Raw genomic sequence first — 17,005 nt, forward strand, 5'->3', positions numbered from 1 at the left:
GATGGGGTGCTGTTGAGTTCAACTTTGTCCTTATAGATTTTCTGCCTTCTAGATCTGTCCATTTCTGAGAGAGAGTTGTTAAAGTCTCCGACTGTAATAGCAGATTCATCTATTTCTCCTTGCAGTTCTCTCAGATTTTGCCTTGCCTATTCTCAGATTTTGCCTTGCCTATTTTGATGCTCTCTTGTTAGGTGCACACGTGTTAAGGGTTGTTATGCCTTCTTGGAGTATTGACTCCTTTATCAATATGTAATAACCTTCTTTATCCCTGATAACATTCCTTGATCTGAAGTTTGCTCTATCTGAAATCGATGTAGCTACTCCAGCTTACTTTTGATTAGTGTTAGCATTGTATAATTTTTCCATCTCCTTAACCTATATACGTCTTTATATTTAAAGTGGGTTTCTTTATAGGCAACATGTAGTTGGTTCTTGCTTTTTGACCTGCTCTGACAATCTATTTTAATTGGTATATTTAGACCACTGATATTTAAAGTAATTAATATAATTGGAGTAATATTTAGCATATTTATTACTGTATTCTATTTGTTCCCCTTGTTCTTTGTTCCTATTTTTGTCTTATATACTTTTTCTGTCTTTGTGGTTTTAATTAAGCATTTTATATGATTTTATTTTCCTCCTTTCTTCGCATATCATTTATAATTTTTTTTCCTTTTTTTAGTGATTCCTCTAGAGTTTACAATATATGTTTATGACCAATTCAATTCCATTTTCAAATAACATTGTATTACTTAATGGGGTAAACAAAGCATCCGATATAAACACACATGCACACACACACAGGCATACATAGTCTAATACATTGTTATTATCTTGAACAAAATGTAACTATTAGAGCAACTAAGAATAAGAAAAATAAAAGTTTCTATTTTATCTTCACTTGTATATTGCTGGCTCTTCTGTCATGAATCAATTGACCATTTACATGTGGGTTTATTTCTGGGGTTTTGTATTCTTTCCCATTGATCTATATGTCTGTTTTTATGCCAATACCATAGTGTTCTGATTACTATAGCTTTATAATACAGATTAAAATCAGGGAGCATTATTCCTCCAGCTTTGTCCTTTCTCCAGATTGCTTTGTCTACTTGGGGTCTTATAGTTTTCAGTGTATAAGTCTTTCATCTCTTTGGTTAAATTTATTCCTGAGTATTTTATTCTTTTTGATGCACTTGTAAATGGGATTGTTTCCTTAATTTCTCTTTCTGATAGTTATTAGTGTATAGAAGCACAACAGATTTTTGCATATTGATTTAGTATCCTCAGCTTTGCTGAATTCATTTATTAGTTCTAACAGTTTTTGGTGGAATCGTTAGAGTTTTCTATGTATAATATCATGTCATCTGCAAATAATGACAGTTCTACTTCTTCCTTCCCTATTTGGCTGCGTTTTATTTCCTTTTCTTGCCTAATTGCTCTGACTAGTACCTCCAATACTATGTTGAATAAAAGTGGCAAGAATGAACATCCTTGCCTTATTTCTCATCTTAGAGGAAAAGCTTTCAGCTTTTCACCACTAAGCATGATGTTAGCTGTGGGTTTGTCATATATGGCCTCTGTTACACTGAGGCACAGTCCCTCTAAACCCACTTTGTGGAGAGTTTTTAGCATAAGTGGATGTTGAATTTTGTCAAATTCTTTTTCTGCATCTATGGAGGTGGTCACATGATTTTATCCTTCATTTTTTTAATGTAGTGTATTACATTAATTGATTGATATTGAACTATCCTTCCATCCCTGGAATAAATCCTATTTGATCATGGTGTATGATCCTTTTAATACATTGTTGAATTTGGTTTGCTAATATATTGTTGAGGATTTTTTCATCTATGTTCATCAGGGATATTGGCCTGTAATTTTCTTTTCTTGTGACATCCTTGTCTGGTTTTGGTATCAGGGTACTGCTGGCCTCGTAAAATGAGTTTGGAAGTGTTCCCTCCTCTTCTGTTTTCTTGGAAGAGTTTGAAAAGGACTTGCATTAACTCTTTTTGAATGTTTGGTAGAATTCTCCAGAGAAGCCATCTAGTCCTGGACTTTTGTTTCTTGGGAGAATTTTGACTACTAATTCAATCTCCTTACCAGCAAATGGTCGGTTTAGACTTTCTATTTCTTCATGATTCAGTCTTGGTAGGTTGTATGTTTCTAGGAATTTATTTGTTTCTTTTACATTGTCCCCTCTGGAGTTTTTAACTCATCAATTTCAGTCTACATTTTCCTACCCCAGCACTTATTCTGAAGGAGGTTTCTGCTCATGGTTTTCACCTCTGGTAAGTTGTGATTCTCTGTATCTGCCTGTCTGTTTTTTCATTTTGGGGTCAATGATTTTCCCTGTGATCCCACTTCTCAGCTGAATCTACAAAGAGTTGTTGATTTCCAGTTTGCTCAGCTTTTCATTTGTTGTTAGGACAGAGTAGATACTTCTAATCTCCTTACCTGCTGGACCAGAAACTGGAAGTCACTCATTTATTTTTTTAATTCACACACATGTACTTATATTTTACTATATCTATATTTGAATTCCTAAATAATTCATAATATTATCTTTCACATTTTAAATATTTTATAGTTAGTATGATACTCTACACATTTTTCCATTTTTGTTTAATGTTGTGAAATTCATCCAGACTAAGAAATGTAGCTTTAGATCATTCATTTTCACAGTAGCAGTTTTTTCCATTATATGAATAGACTATAATTTATTTATTTTCTAGTTGATAGACATTCAGGTTATTTTCAGGTTTTTTTCTGTTATGATACTGCAACGATCTTTCTCATCTAAGTATTGTCTAAGTATGAAAGTTTTTCTGTGAGCTGGTCTTTAGACTTTGGTAAAGTCACTCTTAGGAATATACATAATGTCTCCATGAGACATGAGAGCATAAGTACTTTAAATGAAACCAAGTCATTTCAACCTCCACATTATTTTTTTCCTAAAGTGATCTATCTGAGAAGGTGCTTATGGTTGAGGTGTTGTGCTGTTTCTCCTGTCCCATGTTTCCTTTCAAAATTTCAAAAATCTCTCCTTTTCTCATTTTACATAAAACTATTAGAATGACTAAGATAACAATACTGAAAATATCAAGTGCTAGTGAGATGTGGAACACTGGGAATGCTCATAAATTGATGATAAATGCAAAATTGTATAGCCGCTCTGGGAAATGGTTTGACAGATTCTTAAAACATTAAGCATGTACTTAAAATATGACCTATCAATCTCACTCCTATGTGTTTATCTTAGAGAAAGGAAAACTTGTGTTCACACAAAAACCTACACAGAAGAGTTTATAGCAGTTCTATTCATGATTGCTCCAAACTGGAAACAACACAAATGTCCTTCAATGGATGAATGGATAAATGACTGTGGTATATCCATACAACGGAATTGAATACAATTGAATACTACTCAGCAATGAAAAGAATGAACTTATATAAATCTCAAAGGCATTTGCTAAGTAACATAAATATCTCAAATGTTGCATACTATATGAATCCACTTGTATAACATTCTGCAAAAGACAGATATGTGGTGATGGAGAGCAGGTCAGTTTTTGCCCAGGATGAGGTGAGGTGTGGGAGGGAGTTGTGACTACAAAGGTGTCAAGGTAGCACAAAGAAGCTTTTTGGGGAGAAGGGGTTGATGCCAACTATTCTGTTGTCTCACTGTCAGGGTATTTACATGAATTCATACTTGTGTTGGAATTCACAGAGCTGTACACACAGAATAATAAATGTTTCTATATATTAATTTAAAGCAAAATGAAAAATAAAATAAAATGAAAACCTGGAGATCCATTCAGAATTTTACTATGGAACATTTCCCCAAAATATAGAAGTACTTTGAGCACCAAAATGACAGTTTGAAACATTGCAGTTTATTTACACTGTCAATAACTCTAATAACTACATAATATAACTTTATGCAAGTCAGGTGGCCCATAATGTTTAACTTTCAACAAAATTTTAGTAGGATCTCATCCTTTCATTAGTTAAATTTATGATTAAAAAATATTAGTGAGGGGCCAGGCTGGTGGTGTAGTGGTTAAGTTCATGCACTCTGCTTCAGTGACCCAGGGTTCGTAGGTTTCAATTCCTGGTGTGGACCTACACACCACTTGTCAGGCCATACCATGGGAGTGTCCCACATACAAAATAGAGGGAGATTGGCACAGATGTTAGCTCAGCAACAATTTTCCTCGAGCACAAAGAGGAAGATTGGCAACAGACGTTAGGTCAGGGCCAATCTTCCTCACCAAAAAAATAAAGAAAGAAGTAAATTTAGTGATAGACCTCTATGTTTTGTTTTTTTGTTCCCCCAGGGGAAGATTCATCTTAAACAAACATCTGTTGCTAATTTCCCTCCTTTGTTTTTTTTATTCCTTTTTCTCTCCCCAAAGCACCAGGACATCGTTGTGTATAGTTGTAAGTTCTTCTGGTTCTTCTATGTGAGCTGCCACTACACCATGGCTACTGACAGATGAGTGTTGTGGTTCTGTGCCCAGGAACCGAACCCATGCCACCAAAGCAGAGTGCACCAAACTTTAACTGCTAGCCCATCAGGGTCGGCTCAACCTCTATGTGGTTTTTGATATGTAGCAGAGGGAGTTCAAGTAACAAGAGCTACAAGGAAACTTTGTCCATTCTCATCTACTTATTAACAAAGTTTCTCAGCTCTTAGATCTATAAAAACGAAAAAGAAAAAAAAAACCCACATAGGAACAGAATTGATGCTAGACTCTGGCTCAGTTAGAATACTTATTCTTGTTTGTTGACGTCTTCTTATATCTGTCTGAAAATTTGTTTTTTTAATTTCCTTCATCCTGTATATCTGTTTTCTCAAAGTTATTTTCTCAGTCTTTTGGTCTACTTACATCTAAAAGTGAGGCATTAATAAGAAGATCAGAAGTTTTGTGTATGTTCATGGAGCTTGATAGTTTTACTGGTATAATAACAGAGAAAAATTAGAGTTCTAATGCCCAGTACCTCACAATATGATCTTATTTGGAGATAGAGTCTTTATAGAAGTAACCAAGTTAAAATTAGGTCCTTATGGGGCTGGCCCCGTGGCCGAGTGGTTAAGTTCGCGCACTCCACTGCAGGCGGCCCAGTGTTTCGTTGGTTCGAATCCTGGGCGCGGACATGGCACTGCTCATCAGACCACGCTGAGGCAGCGTCCCACATGCCACAACTAAAAGGACCCACAACAAAGAATATACAACTATGTACTGGGGGGCTTTGGGGAGAAAAAGGGGAAAAAATAAAATCTTTAAAAAAAAAAAAATGAGGTCCTTATGGCAGGCCCTAATCCAATATGACTGACTTCCTTATAAAAAGGGGAAATATGGGAGTTGGCCCTGTGGTACAGTGGTTAAATTCACCTGCTCTACCTTGGCAGCCTGGGGTTCGCCAGTTTGGATCCTGGGTGTGGACCTACACGCTGCTTATCAAGCCATGCTGTGGCAGGCATCCCATATATAAAGTAGAGGAAGATGGGCACAGATGTTAGCTCAGGGCCAATCTTCCTCAGCAAAAAGAGGAGGATTGGTGGTGGATGTTAGCTCAGGGCTAATCTTCCTCAAAAAAAAAGGGGGGTGGGCAGGGAATATGGACACAGGGACTTGCATAGAAGAAAGAGATATGCAAAGCCATGGGGAAAAGATGACCATCTCTAAGCCCAAGGAGAGAGGCCTGGAATAGATCCTTCTCTCACGGCCCTCAGAAGGAACCAACTCTGCCAACACCTTGATTTTGGATTTCTAGACTCCAGAAATGTGAGACAAAACATGTGTTTTTAAGCCACCAGTTTGTGGTAATTTGTTACAGGAGCACCAGAAACCAATACCACTGGAAGTCCTGCATGTTGGTATCTTTACATTGTTCCTCTTTGTCTGGTTATCTTCTATAAAGTCCTTTCAACACCCTTTTGGAAAGTCATGGGCCTGGCTGCCAGCATTCAGAGAGCCGACTAAGGGAACAATGTTGGGTTCTCAGTATCTCGTGTTTCTCAACACATACCCTAATTACACCTGAGCCTGGTGTTTTCCAAACCAGAGATGCTGTTATAACCTCTCTATAATGTAAACTTCTTGCCTGCTTCCCAAGTGTGGGAAAAAGTTTGGGACTTCTAACCACTTCTCATACAGATTTCAACAAATCTCTGTTTATTCCCAAATTTACCCCAGTTATGAGATACCTGGAACAGGATTCTGTGGTATAAATAAAGTCATTTCTTGGCTTTCCCCTAGGCCAGCTTAGAATTGAGTTTTTTTTAGGAGCTGCTAATTCCATTATCACAAGGGTAATTCTTCTTGCCTCCGAAATGCTGATGCTGTTGTTTCCTCTCCCATTTTCGTTATCCTAGTGGGTTTATGCCTTCTTTGAAAATTCATTTTTAGCTAGGAGTCTTAAGTTCCATTATTTCATGTGACCTCAGCTATACATCATATAAGATATTTGATATATTTTGGTACATGTTTTGAGTCAGGAGATATTTTTAGCATGACTACTCAGGCACACGGCTGGAAAAGACATATTGTAACTATAATACTTGCTTACGTTGATGAGAAGGTATTAAATCATCTCTGTTCTAGGATCTGTTCTTTTTTAAGAGGCTAGAGTTTACCTAATGATAATTACATGAACTGGGGCTTGCAATCAGATGGGTGCGTTTTACTCCAATGCAGGTTGAATTATTAGATAGGCGCATATACATCCATATGGAGTTACACTGATATTGTAGAATAGTTTATACTTATATCGTTATGAATAGATAGAAACTAAGTCTTGAAATGAGTTTTCTCCTGCAGACTCTGTCATCTACTAGCTGTGTGCTATATTGGATATGTGCAATTTATCTAAAGTCTCAGTTTCTTCTTCCACAAGCTCTGTAAATTAGTCACCAGAGAAAACATTCTGCAATTCTGTACTTTTTTTTTTTTAAAGATTTTATTTTTTCCTTTTTCTCCCCAAAGCCCCTCCGGTACATAGTTGTATATTCTTCGTTGTGGGTCCTTGTAGTTGTGGCATGCAGGACGCCACCTCAGCGTGGTTTGATGAGCTGTGCCATGTCCGCACCCAGGATCCAAACCAACGAAACACTGGGCCGCCTGCAGGGGAGAGAGCGAACTTAATCACTCGACCACGGGGCCAGCCCATGCAATTCTGTACTTTTAATTGAAACAATAGCCATTTTTCTTTGTGCTTAAATTATTCTCTAGTATCTAAAATAGAAACCTATCTATCTATGACAATTAGAAAGTAGCTTCCCGTATAATTCTGGTTAAATGGTTCTCTTGTTTATTTTGTTTTAGAAAAAATAAAACACTTTAGCTCAAGATCCCTTCTTGAATAAAGAGATCGCCTCAATTTTCTTTTTATTTTCATTTTGCAAGAAACCCTTTTCTTGTGGTAACATATAGATAACAAAATTTGTGATTTTATCAATTTTAAAGTATACAATTGAGTGACATTAAGCACATTCACGATGTTGTGCGACAATAACCACTATCTAGTTCTAGAACTTTTTCATCACCCAAACAGATGCTCTATATGTATGAAGTGCTTACTTTCGATTTTCTCCTCCCCCAGAGCCTGGCAACCACGAATCTGCTTTCTATCTCTATGGGTTTGCCTATTCTGAATATTTCCTATAAATAGAATCATGCAATAGATGTTGTTTTTGCATCTGCCTTCTTCCATTTAACATATTTTTTTTAAGGTTCATTCATGTTATAGCATGCATCAGTACTTCATTTCTTTTTATGGCTGAGTAATATTCCATCACATGGAGATAACACATCTGGTTTGTCCATTCCTCAGTTGACAAACATTTGAGTTATTTCTATCTTTGGCTATTATGAACAGTGCTACCATGAACATTCATGGACAATTTTTTGTTTGAACTCCTGGTTTCAAATTGTTGGAGTATGTACTTAGGTGTGAAACTGGTAGGTCATATTTTAATTCTATGTTTAATTTATTGAGTATCTATAAAACTGTTTTCAGTGTCTACTGCATTTTATATTCCCACCAGCAAAATGTGTGGGCTAGAATTCTCCACATCTTCACCAACACTGGTTATTTTCTGGCTTTTTTATTATGGCCATCCTAGTGGAGGTGAGTGCTATCTAATTGTGGTTTTGATTTGCATTTTCCTGATGACTAAAATGATGTTGAATATCATTACACATGTTTCTTGGCCATTTGTATATCTTCTTCAGAGAAATATCTATTCAAACTTTTTGCCATTTTTTATTTGGGTTGTCTTTTTGCTGTTGAGTTGTAACTGTTCTTTACATATGCTAGATTCTAAGCCTTTATCAGATATATGATTTGTAAATATTTTCTCCCATTTTTAGATTGTCTTTTCACTGTCTTGCCCAAGATTTCTTCTTAATGACCAGAATAAGTTATAACTTGCAAAGTATTTGATGAATCTGCATCATTTATTTAACAAGCTTTTTTTTTTAACACTTACTAAATTTCGGGCATTGTGCTAGGTGCTGGGGAGTAAATTACAATAGAAATGTAAAGAGAAGCAATCAGATAGACAGATAGCCATTGACCTTCAGGAGCTCACAATCTAATAGAAATGACAAAAATGTCAAAAGATCATTAAAATACATTTTGATAAAAGCAAGCATATAATAGTGCCCCTTAACCTAAATTTGGAAAGTCGAGGCAGGCATTACTGTGGAAGGGACATGTGCTTGTAGATGAGGCGCAGAGAATCAAGTCGATAACAACACACAGGAAGTAGAAACACTATGTGCAAAGAGATATGTGAGGCTATGGTGCATTTGAGGATCTGTAAGTTGTCTACAGGGAAACTGAGAGAAACCTTTGGTAAGGCAAGAAGGAACTGGATTATGACAGACTTTGTATGCTAATCTATGAAGATTAGACCTGACCTCTACTGGAGCCTTGAGAGGACTTTTAAGCAACAAGTTCAACCAAATAAGATTTGTATTATAGAAAGATTACAGTGTGATTCCAGAGAACGAATTGAGGGGCACTGAGACTACAGACAAAGAAAGCAGTTACGGATTAAAAATGATCAGAGATGATGACAATCAAGACAAGCTGGTGGCGGTCAGGACTGTCCTTCGATCCAGCCAACAGCTCCAGCTCTCCTTTCTCTTTTCTGATGCATTCCTTCCCACAAGGTGGAGTCCCCAGGGACAAGAAGCCATATGCTGGGAGCCCGCACGCACTCTTCCTTCTAGATCAACACTACTGAAATTCCCAGTCCAAACAGCACAGGCATGCTTTCAGGGTATAACTATGCAATGAATTAATGCAGCTCCATTCCAGATAACTTAATATTTATTCTTGCTCCTCAAACCTCCAACTTTTCCTCCCGAGTCAGAAGATAACCTTGCTTTTCACCCTTTCTCCTATTGAACTCCATTCGCCTTTTATTTCTCACCATTCCACTGAAATTGCTATTTTCAAGATTACAAGCATATCCCATAGTGTTAAACGCAACGGTAACCTCTCGGTCCTCACATTACTCATACTATCCAAGGACTCTAACATAGCTGATAACTTCTTTCTGGAAGCACTCTTCAATTTGTATACAGAACACTCGCACATGTGTTTTTCACTTAGCCTTACTAGCTTCTTTTTCTTTTGCTGCTTCTTCCTCATATTTCTGATCTTAAAAAATGGGAGTTCTCTGATCTCTTCTTTTTGGGGAGAGTCTGCTGTCACTTCCCAGGTGCTCTCTTTCAATCTTATATGTTTAAATAACAGTTATATGTTGTTAAATCCAAAATTATTTTTTTCAGCTTTGACCCTACTCTAAACTACAGTTTTATATCCAACTATCCAGTAGGTCTGTCTTCTTGGATATATAATAAAAAACCATAAGCTTAATAAATCAAAAGCTGAAGGCTTATTAATTATCTCCTCCCACCACCATCTCCCACACAGACCCAAGGCTGGCTTCTTGCTCGGTTTACCCCACCTCATTAATTGGCAAGTTCATTACTCTAGTGACAAAGGCCAGAAACTTCAGAGTCAGCGTGAATGCCTCTTACTCTTTCATAATCAGATCAGATTCATCAATCAATCCTATAGTTAAAATATATCCAAGTTAAATATAGCCAAGTTAAAAATATATACAAAAATCTCCATTTATGTGAATTCAAAAATAGGCAAAATTAAAAGAGAAGTCAGAACAGTGATTAGCACCGGAAGTGGGTATTGACGGGAAGGAAGCATAAGGAAACTATCTGGGGTGATATAAATATTCTTGTCTTAATTCTTGATTTGGGTAAGAATTACCTCAATGATGCTTCTGCTAAAATTAATTGAACTGTATACTTCAGATCTGTGGAGTTTGCATAACTCACTATATGAACTTTATACTTTATCAATAAAGTAAAACCAAACTGTACACTAACATGTCCACGTATACATATACACATATGTGAGTTTGTATCTGTATCCGGAATCTGATTACTTCTCACTTGTCTTGTCCCATGACAGTCAATTCTCTTGTTTTTTCAGCTTTGTTGAGATACAGTTGACAAATAACATTGTGTAGTTTAAGGTGTACAATGTGATGATTTGATACACATATATATTGTGAAATGATTACGTCAATAGAGTTGATTAACACCTCCATTACCTCACATATATACCATGTTTTTCCTGTGGTGAGAATATTTAAATCTACTCTCCTAGCAACTTTCAAGTGTATAATACAGTATTATTAATTATAGTCATCATGCTGCATATTAGATCCCCAGAACTTATTCGTCTTATAACTGGAAGTTTGTACCCTTTGACCAACTTCTCCCCATTTCTCCCACCCCCTAGTCCCTGGCAATCAGCATTCAACTCTTTGTTTCTATGAGTTTGGCTTTTTTAGATTCCACATATGTGAAAGATCATGCAGTATTTGTCTTTTTCTGTCTGACTTATTTCACATAGCATAATTCTTTCAAGGTCCATTGTATTGTGGCAAAGGGCAGGCTTTCCTTCTTTGTCATGGATAAATAATATTTCATTGTATGTACATATATGTGCGTGTGTGTGTATGCCACATTTTCTTTATGCACTCATCCATCAATGGACACTTAGGTTGTTTCCCTACTTTGTTATTGTGAATAATACTGCTGTAAACGTGGGAAGGTAGATGTCTTTTTGAGTTAGTGTTTTCATTTCCTTTGGATACATACTCAGGAATAGAATTTATGGATTATGCAGTAGTTCCATTTGTAATTTTTGTGGAACCTCCATACTGTTTTCAATAGTGACTGCACCAGTTTACATTCCCATCAACAGTGGACAGGGGTTCTCTTTTCTCGACATCCTCACGTTATCTCTTATCTTTTTAATAATAGCAGTTCTAACAGATGTGTGGTGATATCTCATTTGGTTTTGATTTGCATTTCCAGATGATTAGTGATGTTGAACACGTGCCTATTGGCCATTTATATATCTTCCTTTGAAAAATGTCTCTTCAGACCCACTGCCCACTTTTTAATTGGATTATTTATTTGCTTGTTTTATCCTTGAGGGGTATGTTTCTCGTATTTTGGATATTAACCCCTTATGAGATAGATGGTTTGCAAATATTTTCTCCCATTCTATAAGTTGCTTTTTCATTTTGTCAATCATTTCTTTGCTGTGCAAAATATTTTTAGTTTGATGTAGGCCTACTTGTTTGTTTTTGTTTTTGTTGCTTGCGCTTTTGGTGTCATATCTCAAAAATCATTGCCGAGACCAACGTTAAGGAGATTTTCCTTACGTTTTCTTGTAAAAATTTTATGGTTTCAGGTTTATGTTTAAATCTTTAATACAATTTGAATTAATTTTTGTGAGTAGTATAAGATAGGGATCCAATTTCATTCTTCCGTATGTGATTATCCAGTTTTCCCAACACCACTTATTGAAAAGACTCTCCTTTCCCCATCAAGTATTCTTAGTTCCCTTGTCAAAAATTAACTGACTATATATGAGAGGGTTTATTTCTGGGCTGCTGATTCTGTTCCATTTGTCTGTATCAACTTTTAAACACTATACTGTTTTGATTACTATAGCTTCGTAAGGTAGTTTGAAATCAGGAAGTGTGATACCTCCAGCTTTGTTCTTTTTCAGGATTGCTTTGGCTATTTGGGATCTTTTGTGGTTCCATATAAATTTTAGGATTGTTTTTCCTATTTCTATGAAAAATGCCATTGGAATTTGATAAGGATTGCATTAAACCTATAGATGCCTTTGGTTAGTGTGGACGTTTTAACAGTTTCATTCTTATGACCTATGAGCACAGGCTATCTTTAACTTTATATCTGTCTTCTTCAACTTCTTTCATCAAAGTCTTATTGCCTTCAATGTACAGATATTTCACCTCCTTGGTTAAATATATTTCTAATTACATTTTTGCTTTTAATGTCTTGTAGATGGAATTATTTCCTTTATTTTTTTTTCAGATAATTTGTCATTGGTATATAGAAATGAACCTGATTTCTTAATGATGATTTTTGTAATGCTAAAATTTAACTAATAGTTTTTTTGGTGGAGTGTTCGAATTTTCTATGTGAGAGATCATTTCATCTACCAATCGATACAACTTTTTCTTCCTTTCTAATTTGGATGACTTTGATTTCTTTTTCTTGCCTGATTGCTCTGGCTAGGACTTCCAAAACATATTATTTTGAACAAGAATGCTAAGAGTGTGAATCCTTGTCTTGTCCTTGATCTTAGAGGAAAAGCTTTCAACTTTTCACTGTTGAGGACGATGTAAACTGCAAGCTTGTCATGTATGTTCTTTATTATACAGAAGTATGTTCCTTCCATACCCGGTTTGTTGAGTGCTCTTGTCATGAAAAGATGTTGAATCTTATCAGATGCTTTCCTGCATATATTGAGATGATCATATGAGGATTTTATCTTTCATTCTATTTAACTGATGTATCACCTTTATCAATTTGTGTGTGTTCAACCATCCTTGCATCTCAGGGATAAATCCTACTTGATGTATGTGTGATCCTTTTAATGTGCTATTGAATTCAGTTCGCTGGTATTTTGTTGAGAATTTTTGCATCTATATTCATCAGGGACATTGTCCTCTAAGTTTATTTTCTTCTAGTATTGTTGCCTGGTTTTGGTATCAAGGTAATGCTAGCCTTGTAAAATGAGTTTAGAATTGTTTCCTCCTCTTCAAATTTTTGGTGGAGTTTGAGAAAGGAGTGACATTAATTCTTCTGTAAATAGTTGGTGGAATTCATCACTGAAATTCTCTGGTCCTTAACATGTCTTTGTTGGAAGGTGTTTGACTATTGATTCAATCTCCTTACTTGTTATTGATCTTGTTAGAGTTCTATTTATTCACCATTCAGTTTCTGGAGGTTGTATGTATCTAGGTATTTATCTATTTCTTCTGCATTTTCCAGTCATTGGTGTATAATTGCTCATAGTAGTCTCTTATGATCCTTTGTATTTCTGTAATATCAGTTGTAATGTCTCTTCTTTCATTTATATTTTTATTTCTTTGAGTCCTTTTTCTTTTTGGCTAGTCTAGCTGAAGGTTTTTCAATTTTGTTTATCTTTTCAACTGTTTTGTTAATTTTTTCTGTTGTTTTCCTAGTCTCTATTTCATTTATTTCTGCTCTAATCTTTAATATTTCCTTTTTTCTTCTAATTTTGTGCTTAGTTTGTTCTTGTTTTTCTAGTTCCTTGATGTGTAATGTTAAGCTGTTTGTTTGAGATTTTTTTTTCTTAGTGTATGTTTATAGCTATAAAATTCTCCTAGAATTGATTTTGCTATATCCCATAAATTTTATGTTTTTATTTTCATCTGTCTCAACATATTTTTTATTTCCCTTTTGATTTCTTCTTTGATCCATTGGTCGTTAAGGAGTATTTTGTTTAATTTCCATGTATTCATGATTTTTCTAGCTTTCCTTCATTGTTACCCTTCTAGTTTCATACCATTGTAGTCAGAAAAGATACTTGATATAATTTCTTTGTCCTTGAATTTCTTTATACTTGTTTTGTGACCCTTTATATGATCTATCTTAGAAAATATTCTGTGAGCACTTGAGAAGAATGTGTATTCTGTTGCCTTTGGATGAAATGTTCATTATATGTCTGTTAAGTCCATTTGGTCTAGAGTCTTTTTCAAATCCATGTTTCCTTTTTTATTCTATTATGTGATCTATCCATTTTGAGAGTGGGGTATTAAAGTCCCTAACAATTACTGTATTGCTGTTTATTTCTCCTTTTTCTTTTGTTAGTATTTCCATTATATATTTAGGTGCTCTGATGTTGGGTGCACAAATACTTACAATCGTTATACTATCTTGACGACTTGACCCATTTATCATTATATAATGAGCTTCTTGGTCTCTTGTGACAATTTGAAAGCTTTAAAAAATTTTAAGCCTTAATAGCTAAATTTCTATTTTGTCTGATATAAGTATATCTACCCCAGCTTTCTTTTGGTTATCATTTACTTGAACTATCTTTTTCCATCCCTTCATTCTTGGCCTACATGTGTCTTAAAGCCAAACTGAGTCTTTTGTAGGTAGCATTCTATCAAATCTTGGTTTTTATTTATTTATTTACTTATTTTGCTAAGGGAGATTAGCCCTGAGCTAACATATGTTGCCTATCTTCCTCTTTTTTTTCTTTGAGGAAGATTAGCTTTGAGGTAACACCTGTGACAATCTTCCTCTATTTTACATATGGGTCACTGCCACAGCAAGGCTGATGAGTGGTATAGGTCCACATCCGGGACCCACACCCCGAAACCCAGGTCACAGAAGTGGAGCATGCTGAACTTAACCACTACGGCATGGGGCCAGCCACTTGGTTTTTATGTTTTAAATCCATTCAGGCATTCTATGTCTTTTGATTAGAGAATTTATTATAGTTATGTTTAAAGTAATTATGGGGCCAGCCTGGTGGCACAGCAGTTAAGTTTGCATGTTCCGCTTCACCAGCCTGAGGTTTGCCAGTTCAGATTTTGGGTGCGGACATGGCACCGCTTGGCAAGCCATGCTGTGGTAGGCGTCCCACATATAAAGTAGAGGAAGATGGGCATGGATGTGAGCTCAGGGCCAGTCTTCCTCAGCAAAAAGAGGAGGATTGGTAGCAGATGTTAGTTCAGGCTAATCATCCACAAAAAAAAAAAAGGTAACTACTGGTAGGTAAGGATTTATTATTTCCATTTTATTAATTGTTTTCTGATGTCTTTGTAGATTCTTTGTTCCTTGCTTTCTCCCTTGATGTCTCCCTTTGTGATCTGATGACTTTTCATGGTGGTTTGTTTTGAAATTTTATCATAATCTCTGTGTGTCTACTATAGGTTTTCCCATCTAAGTACAATGAAGTTTTCACAAAATATCTTATAATTACAGCATCCTATTTTAAGTCGAGAACAACTTACTTCCATAGCACACAGAAACTTTGTACTTCAACTTCTCCTCTTTCAAATTTTTGTATTGTATATCCATTAACAAATTGTTATAACTATAGTTATTTTGTATATGTTTGCTTTTTAACTTTTAAATCAGAGTTGTAAGTTATGTATGCACCACCATTACACCATTAGACAATCTATCTTTGACTACGTATTTACATTACCAGTGGATTTTCCACATTTATGTGTTCTTATGATGTTAATTAGCATCATTTTATTTTAGCTTGAAGAACATCCTTTAGCATATCTTGTAAGGCAGGTAAAGTGGTGATGAACTCCCTCAGCTTTTGTGTGTTTGGGAAAATCTTTCTCTGTCCTTATTTCTGAAGAACATCTTTGCCAGGTATAGTATTCTTGGGTGACGGTTTTTTATTTTCTATCAATATTTTGAATATTGATGATATTCAAATTGAATGATATATTTTGAATATATCATCCAACTCTTTCCTGGCCTGCAAAGTTTCTCTGGCGAAATCTACTGACAGTTTTATGGGGTTCCATTGAATATGATGAGTGCTCTTCTCTTGCTGCTTTCAAAATTATCTCTGTGTTTGACTTTTGACAATTTAATTATGTCTTGGTGGAGCCCTTTTCTGTTTGAGCCTAGTTGGGGGTCCTTGAGCCTCTTGAATCTGGATATTCATTTCTGTCTCCAGGTTTTGGAAGTTTTCAGTTGTTATTTCTTTAAATAGACTTTTCACTTTCTCTTGTCTTTCTCCTTCCAGGATTCCCATAATGTGTTTAATTTTTCTGCTTATAGAATCCTGTGAGTCCCATAGGCTTTCTTCACTCTTTTTCATTCCTTTTTTTTAAATTTGCTTCTCTGAATGGTTAACATCATATGACCTGTTTTTGAATTCACTGATTCTTTCTTCTACTTTGTCAAATATACTTGATGCTTTCTATTGAATTCTTCAGGTCCATCATTGTATTATTCAGCTCTAAGATTTCCAGGGGTTTTTTGTGGTTTCTATTTCTTTGCTTAACATCTCATTTTGTTCCTGCATTCTTCTCCTAATTTCATTTGGTTGCCTGTCTGTGTGTTCTTGTAGTTTACTGAATTTCATTGAAAGAGTTATCCTAAATTTTTGTCAGACAGTTCATAGATGTCCATTTGGAATCAGAACTTTATTAATTTTTTTTATTGTGTCATGCTTACCAGATTCTTTGTGATCCTTGACTCCTTGGGTTAGTATCTGCACATTTGAGTAAGAGGTGTCTTCTTCTAGACTTTCATGTTTGTTTTGGCAGCAAATCAGTTCAGCTTGGGTCCCTGGATGGATGGACTGGTAGCTATTGTGGGCAGGCAAGGCTTGCTATCATGGTCTGTAGTTGGGCAAGGCCTCTGACCATGTGTTAGGTGGCGGGGGTGGCACAGGCTGGTATCTGTCGTTTGTTGGGCTTGTTGGCTGGGCTGCACATTCAAGTGGGGCTGTGAGTGGGCTCCTAGTCAAGTAGGGTTGCTGGCCACGTTCCATGATGAGTTGAGACTGCTAGCTGGGATTTGTAATCACTCCTTGTCAGGTGGGTCCTCAGGCTGTGCTCCCTAACCAC

At 35.8% G+C, this 17,005-nt stretch overlaps 1 long non-coding RNA gene across 2 annotated transcripts in view; it reads right to left on the reverse strand.

The window, feature by feature from the left end:
• Positions 1 to 6,978: 6,978 nt before the first annotated feature.
• The window catches only part of LOC111769225 (uncharacterized), a 113,811-nt gene continuing 103,784 nt past the window's right edge, over positions 6,979 to 17,005 (reverse strand). For both annotated transcript variants that reach the window (XR_011429556.1, XR_002802055.2), the window contains one exon: positions 6,979 to 7,124. This is a non-coding gene — a long non-coding RNA (uncharacterized lncRNA). The remainder of the gene's footprint in view (positions 7,125 to 17,005) is intronic.

The sequence above is a fragment of the Equus caballus genome, chromosome 20 (assembly GCF_041296265.1).
Source record: "Equus caballus isolate H_3958 breed thoroughbred chromosome 20, TB-T2T, whole genome shotgun sequence".
Classification (NCBI taxonomy): domain Eukaryota; kingdom Metazoa; phylum Chordata; class Mammalia; order Perissodactyla; family Equidae; genus Equus; species Equus caballus.